This window comes from Maniola hyperantus, chromosome 11 (genome assembly GCF_902806685.2).
Source record: "Maniola hyperantus chromosome 11, iAphHyp1.2, whole genome shotgun sequence".
Taxonomy (NCBI): domain Eukaryota; kingdom Metazoa; phylum Arthropoda; class Insecta; order Lepidoptera; family Nymphalidae; genus Maniola; species Maniola hyperantus.
In genome coordinates this window covers 5863254-5885414 of record NC_048546.1, presented here as the reverse complement: position 1 = coordinate 5885414, position 22161 = coordinate 5863254, and the positions used below count along the sequence as shown (strand labels likewise).

Genomic DNA, 22161 nt, shown 5'->3' with positions numbered 1-22161 from the left:
GATAATCTTGATATAACTGGAGTGCATTGTAGCAAGTAGAAGTGAGAGTATCAGCCAATTTAAAGGTGATTGCGATCACTGTGGCTATCAAATTTTCCTAGGTCTATTGGTTAATTTAACCTGCCATCATGAGTCATAATCGCCTAGTACTCAGCTTGAGTGCGGCAAAGGCAATTGGGGCGCAAGCGACCTCTTGACACTTCATGTAAATAGTCGTAAGCGTAAGTACACTAGCGACTGTTTTATAGCTTTTACTCTATAAAGGTCTACCGAATAGGAAGTGAGTGTGATTTTTAGGATTTCAATAACATGAAAGTTGCTTATATTGGATATGTCCTTAAGCCCAGCAGATATGGGCTCTCACAACGATGCATGGCGAAGTAGCCGGGAAGAGACTCATTGGCCGCAATAGAAAGTCTTGGTTGCATAAAACAGGAAGCGGACTGGAATCACGAGTGCAGCGCTACTGTTTAGCTTTGCGAGGATAGGGCTAAATGAAAATAGCTCACTGCCAAACTTCTTAGGTTGGAGAGACACTAAAAATAATATAATACAGGGTGTAACCAGAACGCTGGCAAAAACGAAGACTGATGATAACTGATATGAATCAGTAATCATCAGAACGATCGCCTGTCTTCGTTTTTACCACAAAAAAAGGCGAAAAAAAATATAAAAAAATCCTATGATATATTGCAAATAAAACATCTGACTGACGCTAGAGGTCAATGAACGTGGCGTAAGTAGGCCACTCAAAGCCAATGCCGCGTCGTAGGTGGGGCATTGACCCGAGTGTTGGGCGCTATTGGCGGGTTTGAAAAACAATAAATCATTAAAACTACAAAATGAGGCAAATGGTTATTGGTATGGGATCGTGTTGAGGTAGTATGACAATAACGCTAAGTTTTTGCTAGCGTTCTGGTTACACCCGTATAAAATTTTACCAATTAAATTGTGCATTGTAGCGGCAACGACTCTAGAGTAAGAAACTAGGAACTAAGAAAGGAGTGACAGTTGAGAGAAGAACCACTATAGTATTTTGACCAGTAAGTACAGGACAGGAGTTATTGTTGTGTTGATTCAAAATATATACCTAATTACAGTTAGTATAAAATATGCTGTGCCTGTGAAATACATGAGATGTATTTTCATGTTTTTCTTACATAATAGAGTAAGGAAGCAATTTTTTATCGAATGACATGTCGCTGAGTGTTATCTTGTGGTAAAACACTCACTACTTACAATACATCAGCTGTGATACTCTTGTCACTGCTTTTGTTTTAATATGTGCGGTACCTATTGTTATGTTAATAAGATAGTTATTTGTTATTGTACATATATATGCTTTAGCTATTATTGATTAAAACATACTCTTAGTTAAAATGTTAAACAAAATGAAGGGCTGCAAAGTACGTATCCATATTTTGTTTCATAGTGACCTAAACAAATACCTATACTCTAGGAGTCTAGGTAGATACTTAAGGCCCTGGCGACATTATTGCTTTAAAAATACTGTTATTTAACACCTATCTGGTGCCTCAAATGACATCACAAAATTTTCAAAAAAATATGTGAAACACTTACACATTCATGCTGTTTAGTTATGTAATCTCTATATATAAAAATGAATCGCTAAATGTGTTGCTGATCGCAAATCTCGAGAACAGCTGAACCGATTTCGCCAATTCTTTTTTTATTATATTCCTTGAAGTACGAGGATGGTTCTTACGGAGAGAAAATTTTAAAAATTTCCTGAAAAAGAGTCGACTGTTAGGCGGTACGAAGTTCGCCGGGGCAGCTAGTTTCTACTCTGGATATATAAAAATGAATCGCTGAATGTGTTGCTGATCGCAAATCTCGAGAACAGCTGAACCGATTTCACTAATATTTTTTTATAACTAGCTTATGATCGCGACTTCGTCCGCGTGGACTTCACAAATTTCAAACCCCTATTTCACCCCCTTAGGGGTTGAATTTTTAAAAATCCTTTCTTAGCGGATGCCTACGACATAATAGCTATCTGCATGCCAAATTTCAGCCCGATCCGTCCAGGAGTTTGAGCTGTGCGTTGATAGATCAGTCAGTCATTCAGTCAGTCAGTCAGTCAGTCAGTCACCTTTTCCTTTTATATATTTAGATATTCCTTGAAGTACGAGGATGGTTCTTACGGAGAGAAAATTTTAAAAAATTGCCTGAAAAAGAATCGACTGTTAGGCGATACGAAGTTCGCCGGGGCACCTAGTATAATATAAATATAATCATATTTTGTCTAATCTTCAAACTTAACCTAACTAATGGTCATGGTACACGACCTCGACATAAAATGCTGTGTACCGGTACTACATTAGGTACAGTAGGTACATGTCGGTTCTACATGGTGGAAAACCTAAATCCACGCAAAAAAGTTGCGGGCATAAGCTAGTAAATATTAATATTAGGTACGCATTATTACCTAATATAATGTTCTAATGTGTTTCAAATTATAATTTGAATTCAGCATGCGATACAATGCCTCTTTCAATTTACGACCTGCGCGCCACCTCCTTATTAGTACGTTGATGACTATGTCAGAAGCCTTGACGCAAATGCCAACAATAACTGCACAAAGTTTTAACTGAATTGAATGAACGATGCGCGAACGCATCGGTAACGAGCAGACAGACAAACAAACATGAGTAATTCTATAAATAAGTATATTTAATACATGTTTTTATTTTAAAATAATTTATAAGTATTTAATTGTGCCATTTTTATTGCAACCTGAGTTTCCTGACGGCTCTTCTCGGTAGAATCTGTACTCCGAACCAGTGCGTGATAGTCACAGACGTAGCAATATCATATGAGATAGGTACTAGTTGTCCCACATGAAATAAATAAATTTTCATTTTATTCGTTTATATTTTCGTAATTTGCATAATCAGTACCTTATCGCACGTAGAAACTTCTCAGTGTGGGTTAGCGCATGCTTAGCCTAAAAATAGATGAAGCAAATAATCTAATAACCATGTCATAATCAAAAAAATAAACGATTTTGCTTACTTTTAGTTAGAATTGGCAATTTTTTAAGTAAATGATTGCTGTTGGTATTGCCAGCTTATAATTTTGATGGATTATTCAAATATTTAAAGCAAACGTTTACTTTAAATATTCAAATTATATAATTTTTTTTGTATCTGGTGATGATTGCTGTATCCATGTAGAAGAATTAGTTTGGCTAGGAACTCAGATTTGAACGACTATTGTCTTCTTCTTCCGTACCTTAACTCACGCTACGTGGGGTCGGCACAACATGTCCTTTTCTTCCACTCACTTCTGTCATCCGTCAACGCATTATCCACCCCTTTTACACGCATATCCCATGTATATCCTCTTTCACGCAATCTATCCATCTTTTCTTTGGTCTTCCTCTCCTCTTTTTTCCTTCCACATGCATTTTAACATTCTTCTAGTGACATGACTTTCTTCCCTCCGCATCATATGCCCATACCATGCCTGATGCCAGCCTATTACCCTTCATGTATTGTAAAAATATCGAATGCTATAAAAATGTAGATTTAGCATCTAAATATATAAAAGGAAAAGGTGACTGACTGACTGACTGACTGACTGATCTATCAACGCACAGCTCAAACTACTGGACGGATCGGGCTGAAATTTAGCATTCAGATAGCTAATATGACGTAGGCATCCGCTAAGAAAAGATTTTTGAAAATTCGACTCCTAAGGGGGTGAAATAGGGGTTTGAAATTTGTGTAGTCCACGCGGACGAAGTCGCGAGCATAAGCTTATTAGATAATAATAATAATCAGAACAATGACTGAACTGCATTTTCAAAGCTATAACTTCGTGCCAATGCTTTCTTCGCTTACCGACTATGCACAATGAATTTAAAATCAACTTCTGGTACGGAATTAGCAACTTGTACGCCAAATACATAATATTCAAACCACTAAATATTATTATTAGGTCACATTATAATATAAGAGCCTCGCATGTTTTACGTAATCATCTTTGTGAGATATGAGATTAGTCAGTAAACAATAGAGTAAGTATGTGGTTTCGTTTTCAATGAAGTCTGAATCCTGTATTCAATACATGTCGTGAGTTCATTTTGGTTTCATTGTTTGAATTTACTCTGTAACCCTTATAATATAAATATTTAAATGCCTATATCTATTAATTCATAATAGATACCTAATTATATTATAATTTATGTGTAATTTTTGTATAGGTAGATACTTATAGGTAGGTATAGGTAATGTGAACATTTCAGGTTAAAGGGAACAATTAATTAATCTAAATAAATAAAAGGATCTACTGACTGACTGATCTATTAACGCACAGTTCAAACTACTGGACGGATCGGGCTGAAATTTTACATGCAGATAGCTATTATGACGTAGGCACCCGCTAAGAAAGGATTTTTGAAAAGTCAACCCCTTAGGGGGTGAAATAGGGGTTTGAAATTTGTGTAGTCCACGCGGACGAAGTCACGAGCATAAGCTAGTTAGATAATAATAATAATAATCAGAACAATGACAGAACTAATAATTCTAATTTGTAGTAGCTACTAACCTAACGAAACTGAGTCACTAATACCTATGTCTACTAGTAACTATTAGAAACTAATTCAGGATTACCAAGTTGTGAGAAATAGTTAGGTAATTAGGTAATGTAGAAGACATTTAATTAATTAATTAATTGCATAAAATCTACATAAAATGCTTTAAGAATTCATAGGTTAGCTTCATAAACCTTGTGATAGCTGTGTGGCGTTGAGGAAAAGCAAAAATAAATGGTAAGTACCTAGGCAGTTTTTTAAATTTTTAAAATATAATATATATTGAATAAGTAAGTATAGCATTATTTTTATAAAATCATTAATTTGTTGTTCCTGGATTTTTTTCCGTTGTACATAAAGCAAACAATTTAACAGTTTAAATTTTTGGTTGCAAAAGATTTAGTGAAGGGAAGTAAAGGCCACCACTTTTTCCATCACTTTTTTTTAATAATTTATAATCCCACTAATCCATACTAATATTATAAATGCGAAAGTGTGTCTGTCTGTCTGTCTGCTAGCTTTTCACGGCTCAACCGATTTTGACGAAATTTGATACAGAGCTTGCATGCCGGGGAACATAGGCTACTTTTTATCCCGGAAAATTGAAGGGTTCCCACAGGATTTTTAAAAACCTAAATCCACGCGTACGAAGTCGCGGGCATCAGCTAGTAATATTATAAATGTGCAAGTGTGGATGTTTGGATGTTTATTACTCAATCACGCAAAAACTACTGGACGGATTTGGCTGAAATTTGTCATTGGAATGGAGATAGATTATACCCTGGATAAACACATTTTATCCCGGAAAATCAAAGAGTTCCCGTGGGATTTTGAAAAATGTAAATCCACGCGGACGAAGTCGCGGGCATCAGCTAGTAAGTACTATTTTTGTCATTTTATCTACCCTTGTTTTATTATTTCTATTTTAATCATAAATAATCGTGTTCTCTTTGGTAGCAAAATATTGAAAGGAAGTAAATGCCACCATTTTAAGGATTCCGTATTTTGAAAGAAAAAGACCCTGACTTGGTCGCTGACGTTCTCATGTTAATGTGAATGTTTGAAAGTTTTTAGGGTTCCGTATCTCCGGAAAAAAGGAACCCTTATAGGGTTACTTAGTTGTCTGACTGTCTGTCAAGGTCCGTCAAGGGAATCATCGTATAAAGAATAAAAAGTCTTCATACGTAACTGGTTTCGTAGTAAGACAAAATATTCTTTGTACGAATCTAGTTACGTAACATTGGTTTCGTACGCAGCCGAAGCGAGCTAGAATAATAACATTCGATAAGAATACTAACCAATAATTACTTAGTAGTATTGCATTTTGTTACAGATGCACCGATTAATAACGATATTCATGTTACTCCTTATTGCCTTCTCTCATGCTGAAGAAACAGGGACAAATAGAGAAGTGCGATCATTAAGTACAGATTCCATTCAACTAGGACTCAAGACTTTGATAACAAACTCTTTTGGAAACCTCGAACCCATAATCACTTTTCTGAAGACGCAAATAAGAGATATTATAATCGATCTTGGCATTCAAGCTTTTAAATACCTAATAACAATCTTACACGATTGCAAGGCAAGATTCTTGAAGAAACTTGGAATGGTCACGATTGCTGATATATTCCATTTGATATTTGACGGTGTTTTGGAATTGGTTACTGAAAATGGAAGTGGAATTGCGCAAGGTGATGATGGAGTTCCGGAAACGTCAGACTATGAGACGGAATACGTCTTACCAAATGCTTATTCATTGGAGAAATTAATACTATCGGGCGACCAATGATATTTTATTAACTAGTGATAAACTGTAAATATTCAGTCTAGTATTAGCCATGTAATAATTTATTTGTAGGTGATTTACTAAATAAACATATGGATTTTAACTTGAAATAAGAAAGTTTCTATCATTGTCTGCTTGAATGTGGAAATCCATACCCATACACACATCGCGACAGGTCGACATGGCAATTGAATTATATATATAAGTAAAGATAAAATATTAAACTCTATTAGAAACAAAAATAAAATGAAAAGTAACAGAATATTTTTGCTCTATGGCTGGTTCGGCTTTGAATATTTCGGCAATGCTTCTAGCCTTTATAATTAGTATTGTAAATCAGCAGGCGCGTTACTTTATTTCTATTTTCTAAAGTGAACACTGGCCTGCAACAAAGTTAATAATGTTTTTCGTTTGCGTAAATTTTGCTATTACAAACCGCGATCTTTAAACTTTGTTTTCGTTATTGCTTGTACCATGTAGCAGGCGCACACGCACAATAGAAATAAGGTCAAGTTCAGCTAGACCGGCATTTGTCGCGCGTAAACGCGAATCGACGTGCGTTAGACTGTTTTTTAAAGCTGTTCCTAAAAAAGATGTGATAAATTCGTCATATTATGTAGCTTAACACAGTATAAAGAAGTACAGGTATCTATACTAACTCTGTAACCTTAGTCCTTAGCCTTAGTATAAACTAGCTGTAAACTGAACACGTCAGCGACTCGCACAGTCATCATACTCAACTCATCGTGTTGCCGGCTCACTACAGAGTACAGACTACAGAGCACAGGTCTCCTCTCAGAGTCTAAAAGTCTACACCTGGCTGGCCAAGTGCGGATTGGCAGGCTGGGACCCTGGGATTAGAAGGCGGACGTCCTAACCACTAGGCTTCACAGTTTTTTCAGGGCTCAGTCAGTTAGTACTAACTTATTTTAGTTTAAGACTTTATGCAATTTACTTCCAGGCTATAAATAAGTACCTACTTAATTGAGTACCTACTATTATAATTATTATGCGTTAATATTTGTAAGTAGATACGAGTATTGTTGTCACGACGACGACTTGGTATGGTAACTGGTTTTTTCTGCTACATTTTCTTCCGTAATTGCAATTTAAAATATTTTAATTTAAAATCCAACCGTATCTACCAAGGTTTGGGTGCCTCTTTAAAACCCCAAAACTTCGTAACTAGGTAGGAAATATGAGAATAAGAATGACTAACTACTAAATTTTTTTTTCTGGTGGGAGGCTTCGGACGTGGCTATAGCTACCATCCTACCGGCAAAGCAGTGCCGCCAAGCGATCCAGCGTTCTTGTAATGAATTTTAATAAAAAAACAAGTAAATTGCTAGTCGGACACGCGCACAAAGGGTTCCGTACCATTATCTATATAAAAACAAGCAAAAAATCACGTTTGGTGTATGCGTGTCCCCTAAATATTTGTTGTAATAGCGGCAACAGAAATATATCTGTGACAACAAAAGAAATTCTAACTATCACGGTTCATGAGATACAGCCTGGTGAGAGACGGACAGACAGACGGACGGAAAGCGGAGTTTTAGTAATATGGTCCCGTTGTCCTTAGGGTACGGAACCCTAAAAAGATCGTTCATATTTCTAATACTTACTCAATGCTCAATTAAACCATCTTACCCAAAAATAAACAAGTTGATCTGTGGACTAAATTAACGTTTTGATAGTTTAGGTACCTATGCATTGGAAATCTCTCAGGTTGAAAATAAATATGCGACAAGGACTTATGGACCACAAGGTAAGACCGGAAGTGTCTGCACTGAACTTCCGAAATTACCTCATTATATTAGCTCATGAATTATTACAATTATGGTGAAAAATTCAAAACACAAATACCATTTTATTTTATTTTGCTTGTGTCTCTTTTGGTCTGTCTGTATGTTTAATCTAGTAGGAATTCAGCGGCTAAACAAAATATGACGGCTGACGGGACACTCAGTCTTGTAGAGGATTAAAAAGTTTTGTAGCGCGAACCTTTTATTATGGTACCAGCATTTTGAAATTTTATCATTGTAGAGACCTATTGTTTTTTTATTTTGACGACCTTATAAGATGACCATTTTCATCGACTCTTATTGAAACAGAGGCTTAATTTTGGCGAAGAACGGACAAACTTACGCTTAAAATAATTAATTACCTACTTACTTATTAAAAAATAGGTAAACATACCAATATACATAATTTTTAGACTTTTACTTACTTTTTTACCCAACTGCAACTGTACCAGAAGTAAGGTAATGTTATTTAGATAGAGCTCTATAATTGGAAAAGTGCGATTAGGAGTGATCTAGTAAATTTATCTACTAGGTTTTTATGCCAAGAAAATAAAGGAATTCTATAGGATTATTACAAAACTTATTATTAAAAAGGTAGGTACACGCAAAGTTTCGGGCAAAAGCTTAAACCTGTGTCGTCAGTAGGTAGATACCTACATATATATTATCTAACACAGCCCACAGGTAGTGATTATTAATGATTAGTGGTCACAGGTATCAATTATATTTATCAATCAATCAATTATTATTATTGAGTATTATGTTGCAGTCTAGTAAAACTAGAATTCCTTCAAATACCACGTTTATCGTTTGTAAACAACGTGTTGATACCTACAAACAAGATAAAACATCAGTTAATATGATCTTTACTCATAAAATATTGTTTATTAAAGGTATGTGTGTATGAGAAATAAAGGCCTGGACAAACACAAAGCGTAACGACAAACAGTCATAATGCTAATGCACCTACCTTCGCGTACGTATGATTTGCTGATGATTTGTAATGCAAGGAACTGTATGAACGATTTTAACATAATGTGCTTCATGCAGTTATGTACATCTATTATACAGTTGGCGTTACAAATGTAGAGCTCTGACCATGAATTTGCCCAGTTATTTATTCAATTTTTATTTGGTGGTACGAAGTGAGGCGGACGCGGCTATAGTGCCTATACTACTGCGCGATTCAGTTACTCTGCCACTGTCATCTAGGCAGCCTGCCGCTGTAGTTTGACAGATATAGTGTGGCGATCGCAATTACGCTTTTGGTTAAAAATTAAAATGCATTGAGTTGCATCAAGAATACCTGCATGAATTTACTGATTAGTTAATCACGACGATTGCGCAATTAATAGCAATGGTTTAATAGAGGTTTTCAGGAATCGACCAGCCGATCTCTTTGACTTAAAACCAATTGCCTCGTTAGAGACTGCCGTTGCGCGTTTTATCTGACCAAGCCTTAAAGAGTACCTTTTTTACTTCATACTCCTACTTACTTCATTTATTGAAGGAATGTACGGAATAATAACAAACGTGTTTAAGTCCCAATCCACGTGTGTAAGCGGTTACTCAATAACTGGTGCCCTGACGCGCGTTGGGATTCAATTTAAGAAGATTTCAGTCTATGAGTCACGAGAAAAGTCTCTGTGGTAAGGCCATTGACCTCTATGCTTATGGGGACCTATGTGAAAATATACAATATATTTAATCTGACTGACTGACTGACTGACTGATCTATCAACGCACAGCTCAAACTACTGGACGGATCGGGCTTAAATTTGGCATACAGATAGCTGTTATAGATTATGACGTAGACATCGGCTAAGAAAGGATTTTTAAAAATTCAACCCCTAAAGGGGGGAAATAGGGGTTTAAAGTTTGTGTAGTCCACGCGGACGAAGTCGCGAGCATAAGCTAGTAACTCTATATATGTATGTATCTAGTAGTAATATGTATCTAAGTATAAACCAAAGTCGCAATCCGCATTTTTCTCTGTATTCGCTTATAACTCCTAAACTTCTTATTAGGTGTATTTCAAAGTTAGATTTCACTTAGACAATGAAGTACTTACTTATACCATTATTATATTCGTGTATTAACACATTCATATATTTATTATAATTAGGCACTTATAAGCCTAATAACAGTATAATAAGCCTATCTGTGTGAACTGCGGACCAGAATGAGTAGGTAGATACCTATTTATTTTTTTATAAACTGAGAGATGAAAAAAGCTGCAAAATGCGGCAGTGAGTTCGCAGCTATTTTAAGGCTTTAAAGCTTAGATAATAAACAGCTCTTGTACCTACTGCCAAATTGTTCAAAGAATTCAAAGTTGGTACCTATGTATTCGTTTCGCAATTTTGTACGATAATGCCTCTATACTCGGTGGTGACGGGTTAAGTATAATATATAAGTAGTATTTTAGTAATTAATTAAGTATGTACTTAGTTATTTGATCGGAAAGGCTCGATTAACTTTAGCACGCAATGTTTCCGCGCTAGCTTGAAAAAGCGCCTACGAGATTCGTATTTCAAAAACTTTAAATTTTTCTCCTAGCGGTACAGCAGTGTTATGTTTAGCGGGTATTGAGTGCACTGGTAAGTTCTACTTAAACTACATTATATACTTAACTGTGAATTGACAGACAATAAAATATTAAGGTCACAAGGTTTTGGTTTCTTAACCACAATTTACATACGTACATCTTTTCTAAACACTTAGTTTAAAACAAAGTCGCAGTCCTCGTTTGTCCGTCCAGTACCTATTGCTTAACTTTTTTATTTATTCAAATAAAAGTTAGCCCTTGACTGATGCTTTATCAGCTGGTGGTACGAGATGATGCAGTCTAAGATGGGAGCGGGCTAACTTGGAAAGGGTAGGGCAGTTTTTATTAAACCCATAAGTACCCCTTTGGTTTCTACACGGCATCGTACCGGAACGCTCACTTGGCGGCACGGCTTTGCCGGTAGAGTAGGTACTACTAGCTACGGCGGAAGCCTCCCACCAGACTGATCTTCTTAACCGTATCTTATACGGTTTGCACCACAGTAAATTATAACATTCCACGAAAAAGTTTAAATAATGAGAACATTTCCGTTGCAAGCTATCATTGCAACCTTTGTCAGACTGGGATAAACGGCTGGCTTGTGAAAAGGTAAAAGACAAACGAACAAACAGACACATTTTAACATTTATAAAGTAAGTACCTAGTATGGAAAGTAATAGGTACATCCTAGAATATCGCTAAAAAGTCGAAAGAGATACTTCCAAAACCGATACAAATCAGTCCAAATTTATTCTATTGAAAATATAACGTCTTCCAGAATATACGTAACTTTATTATAATATGTATTTATTTAAGCATTTAAATTCTTCTTTATGTCTTTGTTGTATCCTAAACTTCTTGTTTTAAAATCTGTCCAAGGATCACTGGTATAGAGACCTCTCATAATGCTTCTTGTCCACTTTTCATCTTTTCTCTTTTTCTTTTATTAATTTTTGGTATCTATTTAATGTATATTGTATATAAATTAAATAGATTAAAAAACCGGTCAAGTGCGAGTTGGACTTCGAAGGGTTCCGCATCAAATTTTAACACGTTTGAATTTATTTTGTGATGTAACCACATATTCACGGTTTTCTGATTTTTTCCTTTGCTTGTGCTATAAGACCTACCTACCTGCCAAATTTCATGATTCTAGGTCAACGGAAAATACTCTATAGGTTTTTCTTGATAGGTACACGTCGACATAACGACTGACAACAAAGTGATCCTATAAGGGCTCCTTTTTTCCTTTTAGGTACAGAACCCTAAAAATATAGTGTTTCTATATTATCAAAAATTGCATGACACTTTTAGTCGAGTGATATGGCGGTCAGGTGCAGATCTCAGATCTTTAAAAAAATTAAACAAGGTCAGCTTTAAGTTGAATGTACGCGTTACTTAATAATTACATATTTTTTAAAGGCTAAAGGCCTTTTACCGAATCAGTCAAGGCGAGGGCTCAATTGCAAAATACCTTTTAGGTAAATCTACCTAGCTACCTATAATCGCACCTAACTATAAGTCCCTTTCTAAATACTAAGTCCTGAACGTACTTTATTACACACTAGCTTTTTCTCGCGACCTTGTTCACATACCTAATTAGCGCTCGGGGATAGTCGCTGAGTAGAATTTCTGTTATCAGTAAAAGATTTTTCAGAATCGAAGTACACACTTAGCTAGGCACGTTATGAGGTAGGTAACTATATATTGCGACAGGTTGAGATAGCAATCTGCATGCCTGTGTTCTTCATGCCTGTGTTTTGTATCTTCTGTCTTACCTACTCATCACCGAGCACGAGCTTAATATTCCTTGTAATAGGAACGTAACATGTCTATGTTATAAATAATCAATAATGTCATTATACCTACGGAACCTTTAAAAGAACCTTAGTTCAACAAAGCTTACAGTTTCTATATAATGGTTAACGTTCAAATATGTCTGTACCTACATAATTTATCTTATCTGTTATTCTTTCATATCCGTATCCGCACTAGCGGATATCCGCAATACAAAATCTAAATTCATATCCGTGTTGTGTATGTTTAGAACTTTTTCATATAATTACCCATATTAGGTATAAATGCGAAAGTGTGTTTGTTTGTTGGATTATTGGTTAATTGTTGGTTTTCCTTCAATCATGCCGCAACGGAGCAACTTTTGTCTCCTAGCACTAGCTTAAAAGGGAATAGGGAATAATAAGGCATGATTAATATAGCTAAAATTCTTTAAAAAATAAATAAAAAGCAAGAACTGTGTTTTATATTTTGTACTATTAGGTAAGGGACCCTTCGTGTGTGAGTTCGACTCGCACTTGACCGGTTTTTAAAGTAGTAATTTCAATTAGAATCAATTTTCAATCAAGGTTCAATCATGTTCATTCTTATTAATCTTAAATAATAACAGTTTTTAATTATTAGAGTTCTAGTAAATTAATAAATTCTATGAATCACAAAACGCGATTTCAAATTATAAACTAGAATTTATAAAACATCAATTTAATATCAGCTGCTCTGTAATATCAATTTATCGTAACCTCATAATTTGTGAAGTAAATCTATATTTCTATATTATTATATAAAAAGGAAAAGCTGACTGATTGACTGACTGACTGATCTGTCAACGCACAGCTCAAGCCACAGGACGGATCGGGCTGAAATTTGGCTTGCAGATAGCTATTATGACGTAGGCCTCCGCTAAGAAAGGATTTTTAAAAATTCAACGCCTAAAGGGATAAAATATGGGTTTGAAAATTGTGTAGTCCACGTGGACGAAGTCGCGAGCATAAGTTAGTTATTTATATTAGTCTCATTAGACCATTGGACAAACTGGTCGTGTTTCTTGACTCTTGATCTATTATTACCTATACAAATAAAAACATACCACAAAACCGATAAAAATAGAGATAGGTATGTTGTGCGACATCAACAGCAGTAGGTTATTATTTATGGTATAATTACGGGCTTACCCCATATTTACCTAAAAATAACATGCTACGTACATCATCATGATCAACCCATAGCTGGCTCACTACAGAGCACGGGTCTCCGCCTATGAAAAAGGTTCGGTCATAGTCCACCACGCTGGCCAAGAGCGGATTGGCGGACTTCACACACCTTTGAGAACATTATTGAGAACTCTCGACATGCTCACGATGTTTTCCTTCACTGTTAAAGCAAGTGATATTTAATTTCTTAAAACACACATATTGGCACCGATTCCGTTGTCTTTCTCTAAACTAAATTTAGAGTATCTGCATCCTTTTCTTTTTAACAATGCTAAAAAGGGACAGAACATGAACTTTTTTAAAGACTAAATTTTAGTGCACGCTACAAATTTAAACAGTAGGCTCGCGACTGTGCGCTAAAATCACGGGTTTTACCATTTAAAAATTAAATTTAAAACTGTCAAACTGCGTCTGTCCTATTTATATTACATTAGTAAGAAGAGGATGCGAATACTCTAAAATTAGGTTGTGCTCAGATTCAGTACCATTATGTAGATAATTCCGAAAAGTTGTGCGAGGTGCGTGCGTGCGCGTGCGAAAGTTAGACCCCGACCTCCCGAATAAGAGGCGGATGTCGTAACCACTAGGCTATCACGGCTACCTTCATCATATTTTATTTATTTATTTTTTCACTATGTCCTTGATTGCCGTCTCGACATGTCGCGGACTAAACCTATATCTATCATTTTCACACTTCACGTATAGAACTACCCATATAATAGCTCTCCTCTTGTACCCGGATCTTGTACCACCGCTCACCTAAATGCTTTTTGATATTTTTTACTCCATTATTATTTGGCCATTAGGTTTGCAAATCAATCAAACAATACTGATTGATTGATTTATTATAAAAAATATCTTTTAAGGTATATTTAAGTAAATATTTTTTACATAGCGTTTAAAAGGGCAACTTTGATTCAAACGAGTATTAAATCAAATTAATAGTTACGGTCATGATTTATTTAGTTCTAATTATAATACCTATTAAAATTTAAAGCAATTGCCCACGACTTCACCCGTGCAGAATCCTAATTTAATTTAATTTAAAATAACTTTATTGTTAATAGATTTACAGAGAGTAAGAATACAGGATACACTTATAAAACAAAGGGCGACCTTATCACTAAAGTGATCTCTTCCAGGCAACCCATACTTAAGAACTTATAGAACTGTAAGACGGGGAGTCGCAATGTAGCTATAAATATAATATATATATAAATATATATAGGTATATATAAACACATACACTCTAATAGGTACATACTATAAAATATAATATAATATATACAATATACAATATACATGTATATTGTATATGTCCTAAATTATTGTTTTCCCATTACGACTTGCAAAGTCACCTATCTGGCACTGAAAGTCCCATCAAAGCGGGGTTCGGCAAAGCCCAGCCAAACAAAACACAAAATTTTATACCTAAATGAATTTTCAAAAAATCGGCCAAGTGCGAGTCGGACTCGCGCACAAAAGGTTTCGTATCGTCGTAAAAGAAATAATACTTTTTAATTTTCATGTGGGGCATTTCGAAATATTTAGTATTTTTTGTTATGGCGGCAATAAAAATACACATTCTGTGAAAATTTCAACTCTCTACCTATTACGGTTGACGAGATACAGCCCGCAGAGGGACAGACGGACGGACGGACAGATGGACAGCGGAAGCTTAATCATAGAGTCCCGTTGGCACCCTTCGGATACCAAACCCTAAAAAAGAAGGTTCAATACAAAATTTACTTTAAAAATATTTTCGAATAATCGAATATTTCGAATATTTTGCGTTTTATTAATTGTTTACGGAAACCGATAATGCTTCTGATAGTATGAAATGTATCGAAGTTGATAACTTTAGCATTTTTCGTTTGTACCTGCCTATTTATCCGTCACCTTGACACGCGTCTTCGCATCAAGAGCAGTAAACACAAAGAATAATAATTCACATAATTTATTTTATTTTTAACCGGTTTCGTACTTGATGTCGTTCAAACAGAGGTGCTAATTTAAATCATTGAGTTGCTACAAATATTTTCGCAATCTACAAATTAAACTCATCAAATTGACCTTTTTGTCTTGGCGTTGCAAGCTGTTTGCTAAAGCGATACTTTCCAGTACAACAATCCTTATAATATTGGCTTGTATCTTTCGAAGTTATAAGTCAATACGAGAGCGAAATTTTCGGCCAAATATACTTAGATCAGCTTTCTGCTTTTTCATGATTACATGATTTTGCTTTTTAAAATTTATAATTTTAAGTTGTTAATTTTTGTAAGTATGTTTATGTTAGTTTGTACTCGTATTTTAATTAGTGTAATTGGCTTTATGGCCGTTCTAATTAAATAATAATTAAATAATAATAATAATAATAATAATAACGTGATGGAATACGCAAGGGACAAATATTATTGGATAGTGGACCTATTTTCATCGTACTGAATTTACTAAATCTATGGAGTGTTCGTAAAAGCTCTCGCAGATTTTCCGGATCGTGCGCCACGAACTTTCCGCAATGAGAAGCATAGCAGCGTGGAGCGATGAGCGGCAGAATTTTTAACGTAATATTGAAGCACCTGCCACCCTTCTTTCGGTTTTATTCATGGGCGAACTATACTTAGGTACTCATATTATTTGTTTTTAAAGTACCGAGGGCAAACCTAGTTTCCTCGAGTTCGTCAGTCCGTCTGTCTGTGTGTCACAGCCCTTTAAAGAATAAAGTATGAGAGCTGTAAAGTTGCACAGTTAGAAACTAATTACCTACCTACTGCTATACATTCGGTTCGAGGTTTTCATAATTCCAATTTCATTTGCTCAAACAGCCAACGCATAATTATTCTAAAAGGAACTTGGCGTCGTAGGCGAGGCGGGCCAGTATGATTTTAGTGTCCTAACTAAAGCCCTAAGCGGAATTTTAAAAGTTGTTGACTTGGCGAAGCCGCGGATTAAAATAAACCCAAGGCCAAACCAGCCAAATCTAAGTTTACCTATTGTAATAAGTATAGGTACTTAGGTACCTAGTGCCTACTAATTCTTAACCACATAAGTTCAATTATTTTCTTAGTTATTTTTATTTTGGTTTTTTTAGCTTGGTTTAGGTTAGACCACAGAATGTAGTACAATAGTACTAACGTAATTAGACTATAGAATAAGTTTTAACACATTTTTCGCGATTAAAAGTTTTGTGAATTAAAAAACTTCTTCACAATAGATTTATAGTTGAAGCTACCTGACCCTGATTATGACAGTATTTTTAAAATTTCTAACCCCGGCTTACTACTATACATATTATATAAGTCATTGACTTTTAGCCATAAATTCGGAGTTATAGATACTTTGTGCAGATGCACTAGGAGAGGTGCATTCGGTTCCTTCAGATTTAGAATTAGTATTCAACTGTCGTTTGCACAATGTAATTTGCATATAATATAGACACATTATATTTACTTTAAATGTTTTAATGCACTATTATGTTGATGAGAAACAAAAAACTTTTTAACTGACTCCGAAAAAAGGAGGTTATTTAATAATATAAATTATGTTAAAGCTTGAAATAATATGTTGGTTTCTTAATCCATGTAGATTGTAGGCACTTACTACTCGTATATAAATCTACTTTTTGCCTTCGAGGAATAATTTAGAAGAGGTTAGAGAGGAGAAGAAACTTATAGAATATAGAAATAATTGATTTCTTAGTCATTTTTGGAAGGGTGGTAGAAGGCATAAACGAAAAGCATTCATAAATCCAGCCAGGATGTTATATTTTTAGTAAGTAAAAATTATGTAGGTAAGGTATTAGAATTTAAAATACTTATTTTACATATACTTACCGTAATAAATCTATAAATATGAAAGACTTGAATTAATATATTATACCTAATCAATAAATATGCTAATTTGGTGTGTCGATTATATTATAAAGTTTATAAAGATTATACTGTTAACTTATACTTAACAGTATAACTTTTATGCATTAGTATAATATATACCTATATTATTAATTATAGCACGTAGGTAGGTACATTAAAATTCAGTTTAAACCTATAAAATCTTCTTCTTAAACTAGTGGCGTCTACGGGGAATCACAGACGACGGAATTTAGTTGTAATTCAATTAATATGCTAGACATGAATACATAATGTTATGAGATGGGATTTACATTGGACGTGTTAGTCAACTATTGACTATTTGGGTAGACATAGGCTGGATAATTATTATAAAATGATTTCGGCGTAAAATATATTATTTTTAGGGTTCCGTATATCCAAAGCAAAAAAAGGAAACCTTATAGGATCATTTCGTTGTCTGTCTGTAGTGTACCTGTCAAGAAAATCAAAACCTATAGGATAAATTCCAATGAGAGATGTTAATTTCACATGAAACTACGGTCATTCGGATTTCTTCCTTAGCCGTTTAGCTACGAGTATTGAGACTGATGCATAGCATCTTTGATTGTTATTCAACTAAGTCGGTAATCCTGGGCTTTATTCTTCTTATGTAGGTAGGTACCTTACCTAAGGGTCTTCATAGTTCATAGAGTGAGATAAGTACATACGTACTGCAATATCCGTACCCCAAAAGAAAAAAGGTACTTTCTTCCTACCCTTATAGGATTGAAATTTGTGGGTGTTTTTGATGTAAATATCTCATTATGGTCTCAGTAAGTTTAGACCCTAATAAGTCTTAAACTTTCTGAAAGGCAGTGAGTGAAATAAAAAGTTGAAATAAATAACAAAATACTTTATTATGCAAGTAATTAAGTAAATGACCTATGAAGGCCATCATTATTTAAAAATGTTGGTAGGTATTTTGGTATTTTATAATTTATATAGGTACCTGTTTGCTGGGGCGGGTAGGTAGCTACTAGCTATAGGTATCCACTCACAGAATATTACATATAAGGTAATATTAAGATGAGCCATCGTAATGCCCCGAGAGCTGGCAGTAAATTTATAAAAGGAAAAGGTAACTGACTGACTGATATATATCAACGCAAAGCTCAAATTACTGGACGGATCAGGCATGCAGATAGCTATTATGATGTAGACATCCGCTATGAAAGGATTTTTGAAAATTCAACCGCGAAGGGGGCAAAATAGGTGTTTGAAATTAGTGTACCTACTCCATGCGGACTAAGTCGCGCACATAAGCTATACAAAAATGACTACCCCTTCGCAGTTAGTTCACTTCCATCTTAGACTGTTATCACGCATTATCATTACCACCCCATCAGGTAAGATTGCAGTCAAGGGCTAACTTGTTATCAAATAAAGAATTAAAATATTCTATTAGGTACGTACTTAGTTTTTTTAATTAATAAAAGTCTCGTTTTAACAAAGATACTAAGAAACACGTTAAGCTTTTAGCGTTTAACTCTCGAACTATAAAAAAAAGGAAATACCTGAGGGATTTCCCAGGGCAATGGCACTCCCGCATTATTGTTTATCATAATAGTCATACATATTTGGTTTTATATTTCAGTCGCCAACAATAATAATTTAGTTTTTTCTACTTTTTTTTACAAAAGGTTTATTTATCCTGTCTTTCGACGCTTTTAATTAAGTTCGTAGGTAATCTTTAAAAAAAAATTGGCAAAGCGCAAGTCTGACTCGCCCAGAGGGTCCGTACAGGTTCCGTACCATTATACATGTAATACTTTTTAATTTTCATGGCATGGCGGTTATTTTGAAATGTTTAAATATTTGTTATTATTGTGGCAATAGAAATACACATGCTGTGAAAATTTCACGTCTCTATATTCACGAGATACAGTGCGCTGACAGACAGACAGACTGACGGACGGATAGTCTCTTGGCACCCTTCGGGTACGGAACCCTGTAAAAAGTAGGTTTTAAGGAATAGTAATTACTGTCTTCAGATTCAACAAATTTCTATTTTTGTAAAAGCTAATTCAGCTAGAAATAGATTTTTTCCTTATCTTAAAGAAAACGGAACGAAATTTTGCGGCCAAAACGTATTAAGTATAATATAATGTATTATTTTTATTATGGAATGTAGAAAGTGTGTATTATAAAACTACCATGAGAAACCAATTCAGCATAACAAAGTGAGAGTAATAGTTTTCCAAGTTATGTTTTGTATTGCAACTAACATAGCTAAATCAGTTTTCCAAGCGTTATATTTTTTTTTTGAAAGAATATTAGCCAAGTTAATTGCTGAATAATATTCCCCTTTCCCCTCCAATTAAGCGTTAAGCTTGTGCTAGGAGTAGGTACGACAATAGTGCAACGGGTGGGATTTGAACCGGCGACCTTTCGGTTTTCAGTCCGCTCCTTTAACCGTTGATATATCGAGGCTCTAAATGAAAAATTATATGTATGCTATGATCTGAACTAACTTAATATAAGTTTTGCAAGCGTTATGATTTCAACCAACATAAACTCTAGGACAACTGTTACCCCCAGTTCTGTTGAATGTAATTAAGTTAGGATTGGGATTACGTTGAGTGCAGGCCTGAATGTAGGCACAGATGTGATCTGTGAACGTAGCCAGGTAATGCAGACCAGTTTAATGAGATAGTAGGTAAGTAACCCACGGGAACTCGTCTAACAAGTTGATTCCTTAGTTTTTCTTTATTTTGTCTTTAAGTTTTTTTTTCTATGCCTCCCGATAAAAAACAAGGATAGTCGGGAGCATCTATACCTAATATTTATATAACAAAGAAATTTATTACAAGTATTATTTATTTATATATCATGTATATATTAATATTTTATTATTTGGTTTTGTTATTCGGGCCCAGGGTATCAGACTTAATGCATTGTAGAGTGTGGACATCAGTAGATATTGTTGACAGGGGCAGAGGCGGAACCGCAGAAGTCTGCTACGGGAGTGCCGTTATGTTTGGCAAGACGTCGATTTAGCTGGTGGTAGTAATAGGATTCGATAATTTGAAGTGATAGGCTTATTGTGGTAATCTAGCTACAAAAATATTAGTAGAAAATAATATAATTATAATAAATAATAAAATAATAATAACTTAACTAGGTTTTTGTGTTGTTATAGTAAGATATTGAAATTATAATATATATCTACCCACATTATACTTAATATCAGGAAATATTGTTGAATATTTACCTAGGCTAACTTTTGATGGACCTACAATATACTACCTACTATGTTTTTTAAATCATATGCATGCTTTGAAACTGGTTATGATTTATTGAACATCTTCAACTTGTTTTTAAGTTGGTGTTTAGTTTAGTCCTGTTTTCTCACATTCCATATTGTGTTGATTTTATTTTAATGGCATTTTAAACTTAACATGCAAATATGAAGTCTTTACAGTACCGATTGTTTATTTTAGAACTAGCTTATGCTCGCGACTTCGTCTGCGTGGACTTCACAAATTTCTAACCCCTGTTTCATCCCCTTATTGGTTGAATTTTCAAAAATCCTTTCTTAACGGTTGTCTACGTCATAATAGCTATCTGCATGCAAAATTTCAGCCCGATCCGTCCAGTAGTTTGAGCTCTGCGTTGATAGATCAGTCAGTCAGTCACCTTTTCCTTTTATATATCTAGACTAGCTTATGCTCGCGACTTCTTCCGCGTGGACTACACAAATTTCAAACCCCTATTTCACGCCCTTAGGGGTTGAATTTTCAAAAATCCTTTCTTAGCGGATGCCTACGTCACAATAGCTATATGCATGCCAAATTTCAGCCCGATCCGTCCAGTAGTTTGAGCTGTGCGTTGATAGATCAGTCAGTCAGTCAGTCACCTTTTCCTTTTATATATTTAGATAATCTAAACCAACATGTGGGCCATGTATAAAATCCGATTGATGATTAAGTATAATCCAGATACCAAGGTACCAAGTACCTATAATAGTAGGTAGTTTCCCATGAACAACCAAAAACAGCGGCGACAGCGGCATGCCGTACTTAGAGTTAATCTAAGATAAGAAGAGACAAAACCAATTAAGTATTAAAAATAGCTACCTAGCATTGTACACTTTTTGATTGTGAATTGTTGCATATGTAAGATGCAATGGTGATAATTAAATACGTAAAATTAGCAGAGAGGGATCCAAACGATTAACACAAAAAATAATTTTGTTTTTGTCGCTCTGCAGTGAGCCGCACTACCTAAGTGCAGCCCCTGAGCTACGGGCTACCATGTTATAATAAGATTATCGCGCGGAAAGTTCGTGGGCAGGTCATAAGGATGAGATGCTCTTTTAAATTAATTACAACAAAAAATGGACCGTAACATAATAATATTATATGCAAAACAAAAAATAAGATTTTGCGCTAATACATTTTTTGCTATTTAAATTATCATAATAATAATTAAGTATAAAGAGGACAATTTGTTAGTAAGTAGGTATGTGAGTTTGTATTAAAGGGGTACCTAATCTCAATCAATCAATCGATCATTTTATTGCAAATCTTCGGAGCTGATGATCCGATTCTGAAAACTCTTTCGCTG

The 22161-nt window shown here is 34.9% G+C and overlaps 1 protein-coding gene across 1 annotated transcript in view; it reads right to left on the bottom strand.

The window, feature by feature from the left end:
• The window catches only part of LOC117986258 (organic cation transporter protein-like), a 65844-nt gene that overhangs the window by 42297 nt on the left and 1386 nt on the right, over positions 1-22161 (bottom strand). The window lies entirely within an intron of this gene.